This window comes from Neoarius graeffei, chromosome 19, assembly GCF_027579695.1.
Source record: "Neoarius graeffei isolate fNeoGra1 chromosome 19, fNeoGra1.pri, whole genome shotgun sequence".
Taxonomy (NCBI): Eukaryota; Metazoa; Chordata; class Actinopteri; order Siluriformes; family Ariidae; genus Neoarius; species Neoarius graeffei.
The window spans coordinates 8,499,365-8,518,842 of record NC_083587.1 but is presented as its reverse complement, the minus strand read 5'-3'; positions in this window follow the sequence as shown (position 1 = coordinate 8,518,842).

Sequence of the window (19,478 nt, the reverse complement as noted above, 5' to 3'; positions counted from 1 at the left end):
GGGTGCTTGAGAAGAACTTTACAGATCTGAGGCCTGCAATACAGCCAGTTTAGCAGTTGATGCAGCCAGTTCAGTCTCATCTCAGTTAATTCTATGATAAATTGGACATAAACATTATCCTTCACAATAAAAGGAAATATTTTAAAAATATCAGCATTTGCCCAGAAGACTTTAAGTTTATCAGTCATTCATTTATTTACTTATTTATTAATGTGTTTGTTTATTTTACTGAGACATGCTCAAGTCCCAGGATGAGACAAAGAATGCAAAGGAAGCCAGTATTAAGTAGAAGGAACTTGGAATTTTGCATTCGTGATCTGCATCCAAGACCCTCCAATTTCCCTCTTCTGGTACATGGCTGAATAGGATTGCTCTTGGAAGGTGCATTTCCTGAACGTCAAGTCAAGTTTATTTGTATAGCACTTTTAACAATAAACATTGTCACAAAGCAGCTTTACAGAATTTGAACGACTTAAAATATGAGCTAATTTTATCTCTAATCTATCCCCAACGAGCACGCCTGTGGCAAAGATGGCAAGGAAAAACTCCCTCAGATGACATGACGAAGAAACCTCGAGAGGAACCAGACTCAAAAGGGAACCCACCCCCATCCGGGCAACAACAGACAACATGACTATAACATTAACAGTCCGAACATAAAGTCAGCTTTGCTGATGCTATAAACCCCCCCACCGACGGAGACCCGAGTGCAAAACTGTTCACAACAACCACAGTCCCAAAGTCAACAAGTCAACTGCAGTCCTAAAGTAATCAAGTCAACTGCAGTCCCCAGCCACAAAAGCACCACTGTAAGAGTCCAGAGCGTCCTCCAGGCGCGACCCCCAACTGTCCATATGGGGCCCACCCTCCACAGGAGTGATGCGATGAGACTCCAACCAGACACAGGGCACCAGGATGGATCAGGCAGGTCCGAGGAGCAGAAGAGATTCAGCATCTCGATCCCAGGACCGACATGTAACTCAGAGGGACAGATTTGGGGGGGGGGGAACTGAGAGAAAAACACAGGTTGTTGGGTATGCTCAATGTCACCTGAATAAGTAGGAACAGTATACATATTGCACTGAGTACAAGCAGCGACTTCGGCAACTAACTATGACAGCATAACTAACATGCTTTATGTTCTGGGACTCCGTCATGCCTGTATTACCTTCTGGCTCTCCCCTTTTAGTTATGCTGTCATAGTTAGTTGCCGAAGTCGCTGCTTGTACTCAGTGCAATATGTATACTGTTCCTACTTATTCAGGTGACATTGAGCATACCCAACAACCTGTGTTTTTCTCTCAGTTCCCTCCCCCCCCCCCAAATCTGTCCCTCTGAGTTACATGTCGGTCCTGGGATCGAGATGCTGAATCTCTTCTGCTCCTCGGACCTGCCTGATCCATCCTGGTGCCCTGTGTCTGGTTGGAGTCTCATCGCATCACTCCTGTGGAGGGTGGGCCCCATATGGACAGTTGGGGGTCGCGCCTGGAGGACGCTCTGGACTCTTACAGTGGTGCTTTTGTGGCTGGGGACTGCAGTTGACTTGCTTACTTTAGGACTGCAGTTGACTTGTTGACTTTGGGACTGTGGTTGTTGTGAACAGTTTTGCACTCGGGTCTCCGTCGGTGGGGGGGTTTATAGCATCAGCAAAGCTGACTTTATGTTCGGACTGTTAATGTTATAGTCATGTTGTCTGTTGTTGCCCGGATGGGGGTGGGTTCCCTTTTGAGTCTGGTTCCTCTCGAGGTTTCTTCGTCATGTCATCTGAGGGAGTTTTTCCTTGCCATCTTTGCCACAGGCGTGCTCGTTGGGGATAGATTAGAGATAAAATTAGCTCATATTTTAAGTCGTTCAAATTCTGTAAAGCTGCTTTGTGACAATGTTTATTGTTAAAAGTGCTATACAAATAAACTTGACTTGACGTTCAGGAAATGCACCTTCCAAGAGCAATCCTATTCAGCCATGTACCAGAAGAGGGAAATTGGAGGGTCTTGGATGCAGATCACGAATGCAAAATTCCAAGTTCCTTCTACTTAATACTGGCTTCCTTTGCATTCTTTGTCTCATCCTGGGACTTGAGCATGTCTCAGTAAAATAAACAAACACATTAATAAATAAGTAAATAAATGAATGACTGATAAACTTAAAGTCTTCTGGGCAAATGCTGATATTTTTAAAATATTTCCTTTTATTGTGAAGGATAATGTTTATGTCCAATTTATCATAGAATTAACTGAGATGAGACTGAACTGGCTGCATCAACTGCTAAACTGGCTGTATTGCAGGCCTCAGATCTGTAAAGTTCTTCTCAAGCACCCTCAGATGGCATGAACTCCTATCTCGAAAGGGAAAAATGGAAATGGCAATCCATCAACATCTTAAATCCTATAGATAGTTTTCACTGACGTCACGGCATTCCAGGGAACGCCCTCCAGCCGCCGTCTTGTGGGTCAAACAAAATGGACCATCGCCATAACCGGCTACGTTATCTCGGACGAATTTATGAAGTTATATAGTCAGTTTTCTAAAATAAAGATCAATGTTGGCAAAATCAAGCAAACAGAAGTATATAGATACATTAGACGACATCTCACGACAACGGTATGCAGCCAAACTGGCCTTGATTGGGAGAATTGACCCCTACGAAGTGGACAAAGATGCATTTTCAAGTGACTGTGCAGGGCTACCAAAGCCTGAAACTGACTTCATCAAACTTTAAAGGCTGTCTGATATATACAACTTTATATATTCTAGCATTAAATAGACTGTTGAATGTTATGCATTGGGATGCAAACAGCGCGCCTTTTGGCGGATGCCGCCTTTTTCACAGCAAATCCAATTTTTTTTTTGGGGGGGGGGGGGGGGGCGTTGGAGTGTCTGATTATAATTTCAAAGTAAATTCTGTATTAAAATTACTAAATAAGCAAATCCGTTACAGTCCATGAAACAGGAAGTATAAGGATGAGAAAAAAAACAGTTTAAATCAAAGCTGCGCACATTTGCGCGAGCTGCGCACATGTGCGCAGCTTTCCGATTTAAACTGTTTTTTTCTCATCCTTATACTTCCTGTTTCATGGACTGTAACGGATTTGCTTATTTAGTAATTTTAATACAGAATTTACTTTGAAATTATAATCAGACACTCCAACGCCCCCCCTAAAAAAAAAAAAAATCGGATCTGCGCGATTCAGCCATGAAAAAGGCAGCATCCGTCAAAAGGCGCACTGTTTGCATCCCATAGACCTAAAATGTTTTTCAAAAATGACCCTTGCGTGAGTGAAGTGACAAGTGTCAAATAGAAACGTGACAAACAAGCGATATTAAGTGTACATTACAATGTAAACGTACACTCAGCGGTTCCAGTTAGGCATTCTCCAGAGATTGTTTACATGATGTTTTGGTTTCCAAAAACAAACTTAAACACAACTGATTGCTTATTTAAACAACTTACCACTTATAAAATGATCGGAGCAGACTTTGCTGTGTTTGGAAGGCTGATAATCCTTGCGGTTGATTCTCGCAAGCCATAGAGTTCTCCTTTGTATGCTGAGCTTCTTTGTTTGCTCACCTTCGTGCTCCCGTACAGTGGGAATTTCATAAAAGCTCCGCTTGACGTCATCATCTGACCTATTACGACAGCCGTGAATACAACAGGTGTGCACCATTGCTAGCTTTAAATAGCCTGCTTGGGTTCTTTTGAAGACTTTGTACTTGCGCGTTACAATGTGTGCTCAGTGACCCGTATGGTAAGCTTGACCCACAAGATGGCCACCACTAGGGAATCCCCGACTCTGTGACGTCATGTGAAAACTATCTATAGTGAAGGAATACAATCTGTGATTCTGGAAGCCAACAAAAAGTGTGATGAAGGGATCATTTCCATCTAATGACCCACAATTACCGGATGTGCAAAGAAAGGAAATGGAACAGTGGTCTGAGGCTGCCTCAAAGCAGTGAGACAATCCCAATGAGCAACAGCAAGAAACCAATACTATGGGAACATTATAACAAATTTGTCGCCAGCCAACAATGGCACCAATGGAGGGTGAGCAGAGGCAATTCTCAAAGCAGCAAAATGGTCAATATTCATCTAGTGACCTCCTTACCATCATGCACAGACAAAACGGCTGCATCTTGAGTGTGACAACAGTACATTGTCCCTGCCACCCCAAGAAATTCCCATATTTGAAAGGAATCCACTCCAGTAAAGGGCATTTATCAAAGCCTTTGAACAAGGAGTGGAGCAAAAGGCAGGAAAGGCAGACTGCTTGTACCATTTGGAGCAGTTTACAAGAGGACGACCACAAGAACTAGTGCGCAGCTGTCAGCAGATAGCTCCTGAACGAGGCTACAGTGCTCAGCAAAAATGAGTACACCCCCTTTGAAAAGTAACATTTTAAACAATATTTCAATGAACACAATTTCCAAAATGTTGAAAAGACAAAGTTTAGTATAACATCAGTAACTTATAACGGGAAAAAGTAAGGTTAATAATATAACTTAGATTACACATTTTTCAGTTTTACTCAAATTAGGGTGGTGCAAAAATGAGTACACCCCACAACAAAAACGACTACATCTAGTACTTTGTATGGCCTCCATGATTTTTAATGACAGCACCAAGTCTTCTAGGCATGGAATGAACAAGTTAGCGACATTTTGCAACATCAATCTTTTTCCATTCTTCAACAATGACCTCTTTTAATGACTGGATGCTGGATGGAGAGTGATGCTCAACTTGTCTCTTCAGGATTCCCCATAGGTGTTAGATTGGGTTCAGATCAGGAGACATACTTGGCCACTGAATCACTTTCACCCTGTTCTTCTTCAGAAATCCAACAGTGGCCTTAGATGTGTGTTTAGTCATGTTGGAAAAGTGCATGACAACCAAGGGCATGGAGTGATGGGAAATGCAGCTCCCCGACACCAGCAGCACTCATGCAGGCCCACATAAGGACACTGCCACCACCATGTTTCACTGTAGGCACCCTGCATTTTTCTTTGTATTCTTCACCTTTGTGACACCATACAGTTTTGAAGCCATCAGTTCCAAAAACTTTTATCTTGCTCTCATCACTCCAGAGTACAGAGTCCCAGTAGTCTTCATCATTGTCAGCATGGGCCCTAGAAAAATCTAGCTGGGCTTTTTTTTGTGCCTGGGCTTTAGGAGAGGCTTCTTTCGTGGACGGCATCCATGCATGCCATTCCTCTGCACTGTACGCCGTATTGTGTCACGGGAAATAGTCACCCCAGTTTGGCTTTCTACTTCTTTAGATAACTGCAGTGAACTTGCATGCCGATTTTCTTCAACCCTTCTCATCAGAAGATGCTCCTGTTGAGGTGTTAACTTCCATGGATGACCTGGATGTCTCTGTTGCCCCTTTTCCACCAAAGCAGTTCCAGGGCTGGTTCGGGGCCAGTGCTTGGTTTGGAACTGGGTTTTCTGTTTCCACTGACAAAGGCTCTGGGGACAGAAAAACCGGTTCCAGGCTAGCACCAACTCTCTGCTGGGCCAGAGGAAAGAACCACTTACGTCAGCGGGGGGGCAGAGTTGTTAAGACCAACATCAATAACAAGACCGTAAAAGATCGCCATTTTTAAGCGACGAAAAGCAGCAGCTGTACAAACGTGAAGTCATCCATTATTATTATTGTTGTTGTTGTTGTTGCCGCTGCTGCTTCTTCCGTGTTGTTTTTGCTTTGATATTCGCGCCAAGGTTTATGTAAACGTAGCGCCGTAACTTCCGTATACAGCGACGTAACTGACGTATACAGCAACGTAATGACGTGGCTCCGCTTAGCACCGCGAGCGATGGAAAAGCAAACTGGTTCTCAGCCGGCTCGCAAGTTGAACGAGTTGTGAACCAGCACCAGCACTGGCTCCGAACCAGCCCTGGAACTGATTTGGTGGAAAAGGGGTATGTGAGATGGTTGCAGTTCCATCTTTCTTAAATTTTTGTACCACTTTTTCTACAGTATTCTGACTGATAAGTAAAGCTTTGCTGATCTTCTTGTAGCCTTCACCTTTGTGGTGTAAAGAAATTATTTTCTTTGGGGAATTCTGAAGAGACAAGTTGAGCATCACTCTCCATCCAGCATCCAGTCACTAAAAGAGGTCATTGTTGAAGAATGGAAAAAGATTGATGTTGCAAAATGTCACCAACTTGTTCATTCCATGCCTAGAAGACTTGGTGCGGTCATTAAAAATCATGGAGGCCATACAAAGTACTAGATATAGTAGTTTTTGTTGTGGGGTGAACTCATTTTTGCACCACCCTAATTTGAGTAAAACTAAAAAAAAAAAAATAATGTGTAATCTAAGTTATATTATTAACCTTACTTTCACGTTATAAATTAAACAGATGTTATATAAAACTTTGTCTCGTCAACATTTTGGAAATTGGTTTGTTTAAAATATTACTTTTCAAAGGGGGTGTACTCATTTACGCTGAGCACTGTATATTGAGGTATTTCACCTGACGTCACAGGGTCACGTGACGCCCCGGTGTCCACCATTTTGGACGGCAAGCTAGCTAATGTCAACAACAGTAGCTAGTATGTTACTGTAGCAATATTTACGTTCAGTCATTTGGATGACTAAAACCTTTCAGTCTCAAGTTTTTCCTTTACTGGATTTACTAGTTTACTGAGCTAGCGCGCGATGGCTCCCGGCCCGGCCGGAGAGCGCACAATGGCTCCCGGCCCGGCCGGAGAGCGCGCGATGGCTCACGGCCCGGCCGGAGAGCGCGCGATGGCTCCCGGCTCGGCCGAGCGCGCTAGCTCAGTAAACTAGTAAATCCAGTAAAGGAAAAACTTGAGACTGAAAGGTTTTAACAGTCATCCAAATGACTGAACGTAAACATTGCTACAGTAACATACCAGCTACAATGTTGTTGACATTAGCTAGTGCTAACAGCTAGCTGCTAGTACACTGCTACAACACAGACACCGACCCTAATAATACAGTTCTTAGTCATTGCCTGGTAACAGCAAATTTATAACGGGCCATGTCTCAACAGACTGAGAAGTTATTTCAATGACATTTAATAACATTTTGTTTATCCTGAGGACCGAAAGTAAATGAAAATGTGAACAAACCTTAGCTGTAATCAGATGGCGACCACCGGCTCCAGGGACGACCCGCTGATGTAGGCATGTTACCCAGCCTGACAAAATATTTGTAGGCATCCAAACTCTTATACGCTTTCAGATCAATACCTGTATAGCGATGGGTTTTTAACGACATAGGTATACAGATCATGTGGGCCGATGTCAGGTAAAGACGAGGGCTTCGTGTACTTCCGTACGTCAGTGAACAATCCTGGTGGAAGCAGGTAAACGTCGTTCTCTAAGCCTGCTAACCTCAATTTTTGCAAATACCTCTCCCTCTGCTCACCCTGTAAATGCCCTACGTCGCTGGATAGTGAAGGTGTTTTCTGCATCTCGCTCCTTTTTCTTATGTTTTTCGTTTGTCGCCTTCCTCGCATTCAAACTGATTCGAGCCGTGCCGTCCAAAATGGCAGCATCACATGACTTGGTCACGTGAGTGAAATACCTCAGTAGTGGCAAGGGATCTTTTACAGGAATGCTTTGGGAATCCATAGAAAATTGCAACTGCCTATATGGAAAGAGCTCTGGCACGGCAAACAATAAAATCTGAGGATGTTAAATCACTTCGAGCCTACTCCTTATTCTTGCATGGTTGCTGTAAATGTAATAGAGGAGCTGCCATATGTGCAAGAGCAGGACATGCCAGTGAATATGAGGACCATCATCTCAAAGTTATCTTTTAAGATGAGGGAGCAATGGAGGACTAAAGCACATGAAATAATGGAAACAAGTAACCATAGAGCTTGTTTCAGTGATCTGGTTACATTCATTGAACGACAAGTCAAAATTCTCTCCGATCCTTTGTTTGATGACATACAAGATCCATCATTTGGTGCCGTAGGGGAAAAGAATCCCAACAAGTTTAAATTGCAGCCCAGGGATAGAATAAAAGGAAATATTGTCACCACAACAGTAACATCTATGGATTTGTCTGAGGGAGTTCTTGAACCAACTTCAGATTTAGAGACATCTAAAGGAGTTGAATGTCTTTGTTGTGCTTATAGTCACACTTTGGATGAGTGCAAGAAGTTTCAGAGAAAGGGGCACAAGGAAAAGATAATCTTCCTGAAGGAAAGGGGAGTTTGCTTTGCATGTTTACATTCTGGGCTTCTGAGTCATAGGCTACGTTTACATTACGTCGAATCAGCGGATCATCAGATTAACGTTCTTAAAACGATTTGCGTTTACACTAAAACCGTTAGCCGTGCACACAGCAACACCAATACACAGATACGCTCGGCTCCGCAGGCATCCTGCGCTCCAAATCACTCCGCCCTGAACAGCGAGTGCCCTCTGGAGGGTGCACACTCCGGCCCTGCGCAGCTCACACAGCGCGCGAGTGAAGTGCACAAGCCACGATTCGGGACTGAGCCGCTGTGTGTGTGATCCCAGCGCATATCACTTACTACTTGCAAGTGGAAGGATGGCAAGCCTAAAGACAATCATAACTACGCAATGGGCAGTATTTGCATCAGTATTTTCATACTTTTATACTCTTTAATGAAAGGTGATACAAGGCGGAAGTCCGCGCCGTTTTTCAGCAGTCGCGTCACATGACCAATGCCAGCGAATCAGGAAGGTGGATGTCACAGTGACATTGTCCAATGAGGACGCCAGCTAGAGCTCAGCACAGCGTATTCGCGTATCTCAATGTTTACACAGCACCGGAGCTGACACGATCTGGATTGAATACGTGGACGCTGGCGGATTCCCGTTTCCCGGCTTTTCCAGGTGGTTTAATGTAAATGGACAGTGCATCCGTGAAGAAAACGAGACAGATACGGTCTAATGTAAACGTAGCCATAATTGCCAGCAGTGCTTGATGTCTAAAGCATGCAGTCAAACTCATCCTACCGTGCTTCATATTAAGGGGCATCTTGCAACTCTGGAACAATCAAAGGAACCATCCAATAATCAGTTGACCCCACTCAAAACATGTAGCCCAACAGGGGCCGGTAACAGGCAGAAGAACTAGCCTCCTGTTGCGGACTATGGGTAAGAAAAGATTGTTCCAGCCTATTCTTTGACTGGTTAAGAGATAACTGGTCTGGACAGCAATGATTTTCACATCCTTCTCAAGGTTTTTACACAGAAGGAAATGCCTGTCACTGTAAATGATCTGGTAACTCCTGAAGACCTGACTAATTGGCCATATTTGTCAAAGGTGTACATCCCAAGCATTAAGGCAAATGTTGTGCTGTTAATTGGTATCAATGCTCCCAAGATAATGGAACCTTGGGAGGTCATCAACAGCTGTAGGAATGGTCCATATGCCATTAAGACATTGCTGGAATGGGTCATCAGTGGGCCACTGACTAGAAACAATGACAACTTGGAGCAACGGTTTCTTTCTTCTACAACAAACAGGATTTCTCTGTCCAAATTGGAGAAAATGCTGACCGATCAGTACAACTTTGTAATTAAAAGGGGGTACATTTCTGTTTTTCATGTATTTTGATCATGCATTGCATAAAAAGTGGGATTTTCCTCACCGAAACAAAATTGTCTTGTTTATCCATCATTCAGTGCAGGCACAATCTTTTACAGGTTCCACCAACATTTGAACTCAGATGCCTGGATTCACCATCCAGAGTGCTAACCATGACACCATGGAGCCAAATCATTCAGCACTTGTGCTTTTTGGAAGATCAATACAGACATATAGTGGCCAATACCATTGAAGCTGCGATGATATTGCAATAAAGCCCAGATTCAAAATTGCAGAACTGGCCCGTACCCATCTTGAAAAGAAGTTGTTTCATGGTGATGGACACAAAGGGTTTGGGACATAAAAGCTGGCTTGACCAAAAGGAGTCTTCTGTTGAGACAGTCTGTGCATGTTAGGCCAAGTTTACATTAGACCGTATCTGTCTCGTTTTCTTCGCGGCTGCACTGTCCGTTTACATTAAAACGCCTGGAAATGCCGGGAAACGGGAATCCGCCAGGGTCCACGTATTCAAACACGTATTCAATAGTTATGATTGTCTTTAGGCTTGCCATCCTTCCACTTGCAAGTGGTAAGTGACGCGCATGCCCGATATGCACTGAGATCACACACACAGCGGCTCAGTCCGAATCACTGCTTGTGCACTTCACTCACGTGCTCTGTGAGCTGCGCAGGGCCGGAGTGCGCACCCTCCAGAGGGCACTCGCTTTTCAGGGCAGAGTGATTTGGAGCGCAGGATGCCTGCGGAGCCGAGCATATCCGTGTATTGGCGTTGCTGTGTGCACGCGAATCGTGTATTGGCGTTGCTGTGTGCACACTAATCGTTTTAAAAACGTTAATCTGATGATCCGCTGATATGGTCTAATGTAAACCCCACCTTAGTTTGGAAGCTGCAAATGAAGGATTCACAGGTTCCACTGAGATTTGAACTCAGATCACCGGATTCAGAGTGCTAACCATTGCACCATGGAACCCAAGTCAAACAGTGTGATTGTTTTAACCATCAAATTACTAGCATCGACCTGGCAAAAAAAAAAAAAAAAAAACACAGACCAAGATGGACACAAGCCACAGTCCTTGATGCTGAAATCTGGGCTTGAACCAAAGATGCTTAGAGTTTCAGTCTAACACACTCCCAACTGAGCTATTTCAGCAACTCCTGGGGCAATTACGTCATGGCTCTATCCAAACAGCTGGATACAAAATTTGTCCCTCGTCAAATACATACAGCAAGCCGAAATTTTGTTTTGAGATTACATTAGAATATGTTACAGGCATTTAGCAGACGCTCTTATGGGACTGTGGTCGCAACAGCTCCAGTTCGAATCTGTGTGACAACACTGCTTTTTCCAGGTCACTCTTGAATGCTGGATGAGTGGAAAATATCGATGGACAAAAAGTGTTTGCCCATCAAGTGGGCAGTCCTCACTCTCCGGTACTACCTTCTCGGACACCCGTTCACCCTCTGTTCTGACCAGTGGGACCACCACGCGGATCACTCTGGGTATCACCCTTCAGCACTTTAAATTCAATTTGGCCTACAGACCGGGGGCTACATATGGTGGTGGCAGATTACCGGTAATGCCAGGAAAATGACAAAAGGGAGGTCATCAAGATTGATGTCCATTGACCTTCTCAGGGCTCCAAACCGGGTTTTTAGCCTACCAAACGCACATTCTATTACCATCCGTGCATAGCCCAAAGACATTCCAAAGTACTGCTCTTGGGCAGTGCTCCCCCCATTGGCATATTCTTTGATCAGATATGGGAGCAGTGGATACGCGGGGTCGCCCAGTAGGTAAATTGGTATGGCCTCTTCATCAATAATTTGCCTGGGACAGGGTGGAATATTTCCATTTTTCAGGTATGTGTTTAGATTAGAATTTGCAAACATACGAGCATCATGGATGCTCACCAGCCATTTATTTTAACATGATGGTGGCGCTGGTAATGGTGACAGGCAGCAGCAGTGGTGCGTGAGCGTTGTGAGCATATGAATGTCAGTGCACTTTTTTAAAGCTCTAACCTCCTTGTTTTTTGTCTTTATCGTCATTACTAACAAGTTCGGACTATCATTACTATTTACTGCAACAATTACAATGACTTACCACGGTATGTTGGGCCTTCTATTTCTCATCACTTTCTTCTGTCACCTACTGAGTGGATTATGTGGCCGCGATTTCCTGCTGCTTCTGCCGGACAACAACACTGGCAGTGTGGATCCCTCATCCAGCTTCCCCATGGAGATCATCCGTCCAGTATACATCAGCGGTAACCAGGGCTGGGGTCCCAGGCCATTGAGGAAGAGGGGGAGACGGGGTAGTGTGCGCCAGAGACTGAAGAGGCAAGGCCACCGCCAGATTCCTCTGCCCACTGTCATCTTAGCCAACATCCAGTCACTTCGCAACAAGATCGACGAGCTCCAGGCAAACGTCAAGTTTTCACCTGAGTATAAGAACACTCGTCTCCTTGCCTTGACTGAGACATGGCTCAAAGATCATGACCCCCAGTCTGATTTGGGGATCGACAGCTTTGGGGAGCCTGTTTGCTTGGACAGAGATCCCTCGGTGACAGGTAAATCACTGGGGGGAGGCTTATGTCTCTATGTTAATAAGAACTGGTGCAGCACGGTGATAATCAGAGAGTCACTATGTACCCCCGACATTGAACTGTTGTCTGTGTCCCTTTGTCCATTTTATTTACCAAGGGAATTTCCACAGTTATTTGTAACACTTGTCTACATTCACCCAAAAGCTAACGCCGAGTTAGCAACCCAGGTTATAGTCAAGGTGCTGCAGCGGCTACAAGGGATTTCCCCGGATGCGCCGGTCCTTGTCATGGGCGATTTTAACCATTGTAAACCAGGGAAGTCCCTGTGTAATTTTTACCAGTATGTGACTTGTCCGACTCGCCATGGAAAATGTCTGGACCTCTGTTACGGTTCTGTGAAGGGTGCTTACAAGTCCTTGCGCAGAGCCCCACTTGGTTTGTCGGATCACAATGCCGTGTATTTACTTCCGTCCTATAAACCAGTCCTGAAGGAACACAAGCCAGTGAAACATTTGGTTCCGGTTTGGTCGGAGGAATCAATCCAAAGTCTACAGGACTGCTACAGCTGTACAGACTGGGCCTTGTTTAAGGAGGTCTGTACTGATCTAGATGATCTCACAGAGACTGTGTCAGCATATGTAATCTTCTGTGAGGACTTGGTTATTCCACTCAAACAGGTTTCTTTCTTTCCGAACAACAAAGCATGGATTTCAAAATCAGTTAAAAACTTAATAAATCAGTGTAACATTTGTTTTAATCAGGGGGACACTACTAAGTATAGAGAGCTACAAAAACAAGTTAAGAAAGAACTTAAGCTTGTCAAGTGTAGCTATAGAGTGGAGAACCTGCTTTGTGCCAGTTGCTCCTGCCCTGCATGGGAAGGGGTGAAATCCATGATGGGTATGAAAACCAAAAAATGTCCTATTTCCCATGGCAACATGTCTGACAATGAACTGAATGTTTTTTATAATCGTTTTAATACACACAACTTTGCAGTGGAACAATCCCATTTTAAGGCTGTGATAGTGGGCCAAAATCCCATCCACATTGAGGAAGGTATGGTCCGGAGACTTTTCCAGGGTGTGAAGGAGAGGAAAAGTCCAGGCCCTGATGGTATCAGTGGCCACTTACTCAAGAATTGTGCAGATCAGTTGTCTGATATTTTTTGCTATATTTTTAGACGCTCCCTCCATCTCAATAAGGTCCCTTGCTCATGGAAAGATTCCATTATTGTCCCCGTCCCTAAAAACAGAGCTCCAAAACAGCTGAATGACTAAAGGCCTATTGCCCTTACATCCCTTGTTATGAAGTCATTTGAGAAGATAAAGAATGCACTATTATCCACTGTGAAAACCGGCTTGGACCCATTGCAATTCGCCTATAGGCCAGGTAGAGGGGTGGACGATGCCATATGCACTTTACTGAACTTGGTGCTCTCACACCTTGAGGCAGCTAACACCTTTGCACGTCTTGTTTTTATTGATTTTTCCTCTGCTTTTAACTGTATCCAGCCACATATTTTAGCTAAAAGGTTAAAGAACACACATAACATTGACCCTGGTCTTATTTCTTGGTTGATGGGTTTTTTAACCGTCAGATCCCAACGTGTCAGGGTCAACAATGTTTTATCTGATGCTCTGCTCTCCTCCACTGGTTCACTGCAGGGTTGTGTTCTCTCCCCCCTTTTATTTGTTTTATACACAAATTTGTGTCAAAGCCAGCACACAGGATGGCATATTTTAAGGTTTGCTGACAACTCTGTTATTGTGTCTCTTTTAAAGTCAGATGATCCTGATCATTGCTCAGTGGTGTCTGATTTTATTAACTGGTGTAAGTCATCCTTTTTAGACATAAACGTCAGTAAAACTAAAGAAATGATCATTGATTTTAGAAAAAACAAATGTCATCTCCCCTGCATATATTAGTGATCAGGTAATTGAAGTTGTGGAGGAGTATAAATACTTGGGTACCATAATCGACTACAGATTTACTTTTGACAAACATGTGGACACTGTATGCAAGAAAGCTCACCAACGTATGCATTTTTTATCATAAACTAAGGAATTTTAACATGTACAGCAGTTTTATGAGAATGTTTTACAGTTGTTTTATTGAATCTGTTCTTACTTTTTCTTTTATCTGCTGGTTTGGGTTGCTGACACAGAAAAACAAGAACCGTATTTTTAACATCAGTCTCTGTAGCAAAATTGCCAATACTCCCCTGAACAATATCTCCATTCACCATAAAATCAGGTCACTCGAAAAAGCACAGGCAATTTTAGCTGACCCCAGTCACCCCCTGTTCTCAGAGTTCTCCCTTTTACCATCCAGACGCAGATTTGTTTTAAAAGGTTGTAGAACCAACAGATTCAAAAACTCATTTTTTACCTACTGTAACCGTCCTTTTAAACACTTCTTGATGAATGTTTTTATTGTTCTAATTATTTATGGTTGGTTAATGTCTCAATTGTGACTGTATTAATTGTTGGTGCGTGTTTTTTCTGCTGGCTGCAAAATTAATTGCCCTCAGGGGACATTAAAAATACCTTGAACCTTTCACCACCACGTCCATTATTTGTAGTCACAGGTAGCTTGAATATTTAAAGTATACCTGCCTTTCCTGTTAATGTAATCTGTAGAACTGGCTGAAGGTTGTTTTATCTCTGTGTGTGTGCACCGTCTACAGCACCTAGACACTGGGGGAGGCCGTGCGCTTGCTGAAATCCGTGCACAAGCTGTTGGACAGCAGTTTCTGTTGTCGGCAGTCGTATGTACTTAGGACCAAGATGCACAGTAATCGCTTTACACACTTGTCTGATTATTATGGAAACCATCGACCTAGAGAGCCCGAATGTATTTGCCGTTTTCCGTATTCTACCCTCATCAGCTAAATAATATGGGGTGCAGGCTACTAATTTTGTCAATACACTGACTGGGCTCTGCATGACAGTCGTCTGGCCTTCAATGTAGAGATGCAGTAACTCCGCAAGCGAGAGCAGCGATGATTGCGACATTCGGAAGTTCTCGTGCCATTCCTCCGGGAGAACAACTTCATTTGTGAAGTTTAGCCACCAGGCAGCAGTTCGCCCGGGTCGGATCCAAAAGCGGCGGTGACATTGGTAAGCAGCAAGCCTTTGTCTTGGTGGGAGGAAAAGTGCCTGAAAAACTGCGACCCTCCTCGCAGTTCTTCTCCTCTGCTCCTCATAAAGCAGTTGTAGTCCTATTTGCAAATGCAAACAAACCAAAAGTGTTTGCAAATATGTAAAAACGACGACCACCCGTGTTGCATCCATGAGACCATCAAACCAAAATACTGAGCGCCTGACGCAAATATTGTTCTGTGACGCATATCGTGACGTCGGGAAAACCTAAAACTCCGTTTTCCACTATTTACACGCAGGCATGACAACGGAGTTTTCAAAGATATCCGTTTTCAGTGACTGAAACCTCTGTTTATGTGTAAATGAGAGGTGCAACCGCATAAATAAATGTCTTCATAGATATCCGGCTACGTGTAAACGCACCATGAGAACGCGTGTTGCTTTATAGCTCTGCGGAACACTGGGAGCTGTTTGAGATGCGCTATCCTGGGGTTTAATATTGAAGGCACGTTCACACTGTCCCTCTTCTTCCTTGTCACCCGCTTCCTCCTTTTCATCACTTTGTTCGCACTGAACCCATTTTATAACGCCATCCCAGAAGTCTTTGTAAAACTGAAATTTTGGTTCGTACCAGTCTGTATGATCGGCCTCTCTTTCAGAGTCCTCTTTTATCGATCTCTGTACTGATGCTTGCAAGTTATTAAACTCAACGAAAAATGCCTCAAATAACTTCATTTGTTTCTCAACAGTTTCTTTATCTTGGCCGGATTCAATAAGGCTGTTGATTTTGTTACGTTTATGTGTTAGAACACCAAGCTTCCCTCTGCGTGTTACAATTAACTTAAACAGTTCTCGTTCATTTGAGAAATCCTGGTCTTCAGTCTCTTCCTCAGTCATATTGAAACTTAACTCAAAAGCTTTAAACACAAAAGTTCGTTACTAACTTAAAAAGGTTGAACACAGCGCAGTAGGAAAAGCGAAAGGCAGCGCGCGCACAGGCCGGTTCAGTTTGTAAAGTGCGCGCGGCGGCTCAAGTTCAAATGCGAGCACGGTGGCCCGTTCAGCAGTTCAGCCTTATTCTCACCAACCAGAAAAGTCAGTCAATCCTACAAGCACGTAAATCCACATCCACGAACTCCTGACAAGTAATCCACAAGCGTGCGACAACGCAGCTTCCAATCTTCCAAAACCGTGTGCCTGCTGGCGTCTCCAAGCTTCTAAACTTTCCATACACACTTGACCACTCATGCGCGCTCCGCTGATTAGCGCAGGTGAACCAATTAACCCTTTCATGTACCGGGCTCCACTTAAGGCCAAGGCCAACATCTCATATCATCTCTAGCCGCTTTATCCTGTTCTACAGGGTGGCAGGCAAGCTGGAGCCTATGTTGCAACAGAAGGCTTGGTTCATCTTAGAAATGGTCAATGCACGACATAGGGGATGGCGTAGGAATCCCCAAGAACATCACAAGAAACTAAATTGCTATAGAACATAATTTTTTGACACTGAATTTTCCCGATTCAGGGATTATTCTTTTGAGTACAAATTCCAACTCTGGACCCACCAGAGAAAGGGGGGTGGGCAGGCATCTATCTATCTATCTAAATTGTATCCATCATTGGGCAAGGGCTTGGCTTGGGAAACGGAGAATTTTGAGGTCAAAAATCACAATCATTGCTGATCAGTGGTGAAGGTTTTGGGTTAAGAAGCAGAACATTTAGAGTTTAAGAACGCAATTATGGCTAGTTAAGTGGTTAAGGTCATGGGTCAAGAATTAGAGGGTTTTGAGGTTAAAACAGCAATCATTGCTAGTAAAAGGGTCAAGGTATTGTATACAAAATTAGAAGGCTCTGAGTGTAAGCAGCCAATCAAGCCAAGTGGGGGTATCCAGTCAATCAGACTTGTTTTAAGGGCTATTCCCCACAAGCCCCGAACCTAACCACAACCTCTACACCTAAACTTAGCCGTGATCCCAGTACCCAACCCTAACCCCAACCCCTCAACCCTTAAACCTAATCTCAACTACTAAAATCAAATCTTGGATCTAGACCTTCCCCTGATCCCGTTCCCGAACCCTGGTTGAGGACCATTAGACTGATCACCAACCCCTTCGACCAACATCCAGATTAAGGTACAGAAAGATTGTTTGCTTGGGAGTGTGGTGTCTGGGCTGTGGGGGGTGAGAGAGTAGATGGACTTTGGACAGGCCCGTGCAGAACGCAGGCCCCAGCTTTTGCTGGGGCAATGGAAAACTTTCACCCTACCCTAATCCTAACCAGAGGTAGCCTATTTTGGGGAGTGGGCCAAAGATAGCACCTTCTGGATCACCAAACTTTACTTTAGCATGCATACGAAAGTCACCATTTACATATACAAACTGACAATGATCAGTTAAATAAGACCTGAGCCAGCAGAGGACCATTCCTTTACCTCCAATGACATTTTCTTGCCTATCCAGCAGAATGGAATGATCAGTGGTGTCAAAAGCTGCACCAAGGTTAAGCAGCACAAGCAAGGAGACACACCCCCGATCAGGAGCCATTAGTTGGTAATTTACTACATTAACCAGTGCTGTGGCTCTGCTATGATGAGATCTAAATCCTGATTGATACCTTTTATGGATGTTATTCCCATGTAGATATGAGCATAACTGTTATGCCACAGTTTTTTCTAGGATTTTGGAGATAAAAGGGAGGTTTGATATTGGCCTATAATGGGACAGCTGACAAGGGTTGAGGTTAGGTTCTTTAATCAAGAGTCTGACAACTGCTAGGTAAAAGGATTTAGGTACATAGCCATTGCTAAAAGAATAACTGATTGTTTTTCAAAAAGAGGTTTGATTGCTTCTGGTGTTATTTGTTTAAAGAATCATATAGGTAAGGGGTGAAAAAAATCCCCACAAGTACACAAGTTGAAGATTTGGATTGAATAAGTGAAATTAGTTCGGTCTCTTTAAGGAGTGTAAAACACAAATCATTGCTCATAGTGTTGGATACCTATCAAATTGTCGTTTCAAATTAATAGTTTGATATTTTTGCCTGATATTTTCAATTTTGCCATTGAAAAAAACTTCATTAAGCCATCGCTACTACATATTGAAGGTTTGCATGTTTCTGTGGTGGTCTTATTCCTAGTTAATTTTGCAAAAGCATTCCATAAAAATGTAAGATTATTTTTATAATCTTCTATTATGGTGGAGAGAAACATTGAACAAACAGCATTAGAAGCTTGTCTCTGGAGTTCCAGTGGCTCTCATTCCATGCTAATTGGAATACTATCAATTTTGTTTGACACCATTTTCTAATTTTACATGTGTGATTGCTATACCAAGGTGCTAGGGTTTTTTTTTTCTCCTGAATTATTTTCTTTTAAGTGGAGCTACATTATCGAAAGTAAAGCAGAATGTTGACTCGAAGCATTCAGTTGTCTGATCAAGTTCTGTGAGGTCCAATCATAGTTGATAACTCTGGGAAACTACTGATAAAACTTTATACAGTAGTTGCTGTGAATGTACTTTTGATGTGATGGTGTGCAGGGTGCATATATTATTGTTAAGACATTTCAAAAAAGATGAGGTAATGGTCTGAGGGAGCATCAGACTGTGGAAGTATGACTATATTTTCTATATTTAATACAAATGCAAGTGCTAGATTGAGAGTGTGACCACTAGGAATCATACAAAAACCTGAACAAAAATAGGGTTAGGTCCTATGACATTCTGATTTACCCCTACTGAATCTAGAATGGACACGGATGCTGTTCTCAGTCTTCCAGGTGATCAAAACAAATAATGTCTCTAACACTTAATTTGTTGTCTAAAGATACAACCAGGTTTGAGAAATTCCGCAAATTCAGAAACAACTTCAGAATTTAAACCACGGATCTGTAAATAATTAGTTGAATCAACTGCGTAGATTTTTTTTTTAGCTACATACATTAGGATAAAGAACTTCAAGCATACTGAATTTTTGTTCAGGTTTTTGTACAATTCCTACATTATTATAAACAACTTTGATGCCTTCTCCTCAACCAGTGAGACGAGGTGGATGTATATAGTTGGACGAGCTTCATTTAAGTGCTCCGTACTCATTTGGTTTGATCGACATTTCCATTAAACATTAAAATCCTGATCAGTAATAATTCCATGAACAATTAGTCTCATGCTGCAGTACTACACTGATAAGTGTTACAGTTAAATCATTATTTGTATGTTGGTAATTAATGACTACTTAAGAGCAAAACATTAACAGTCTCATTTTAAACATCACTAT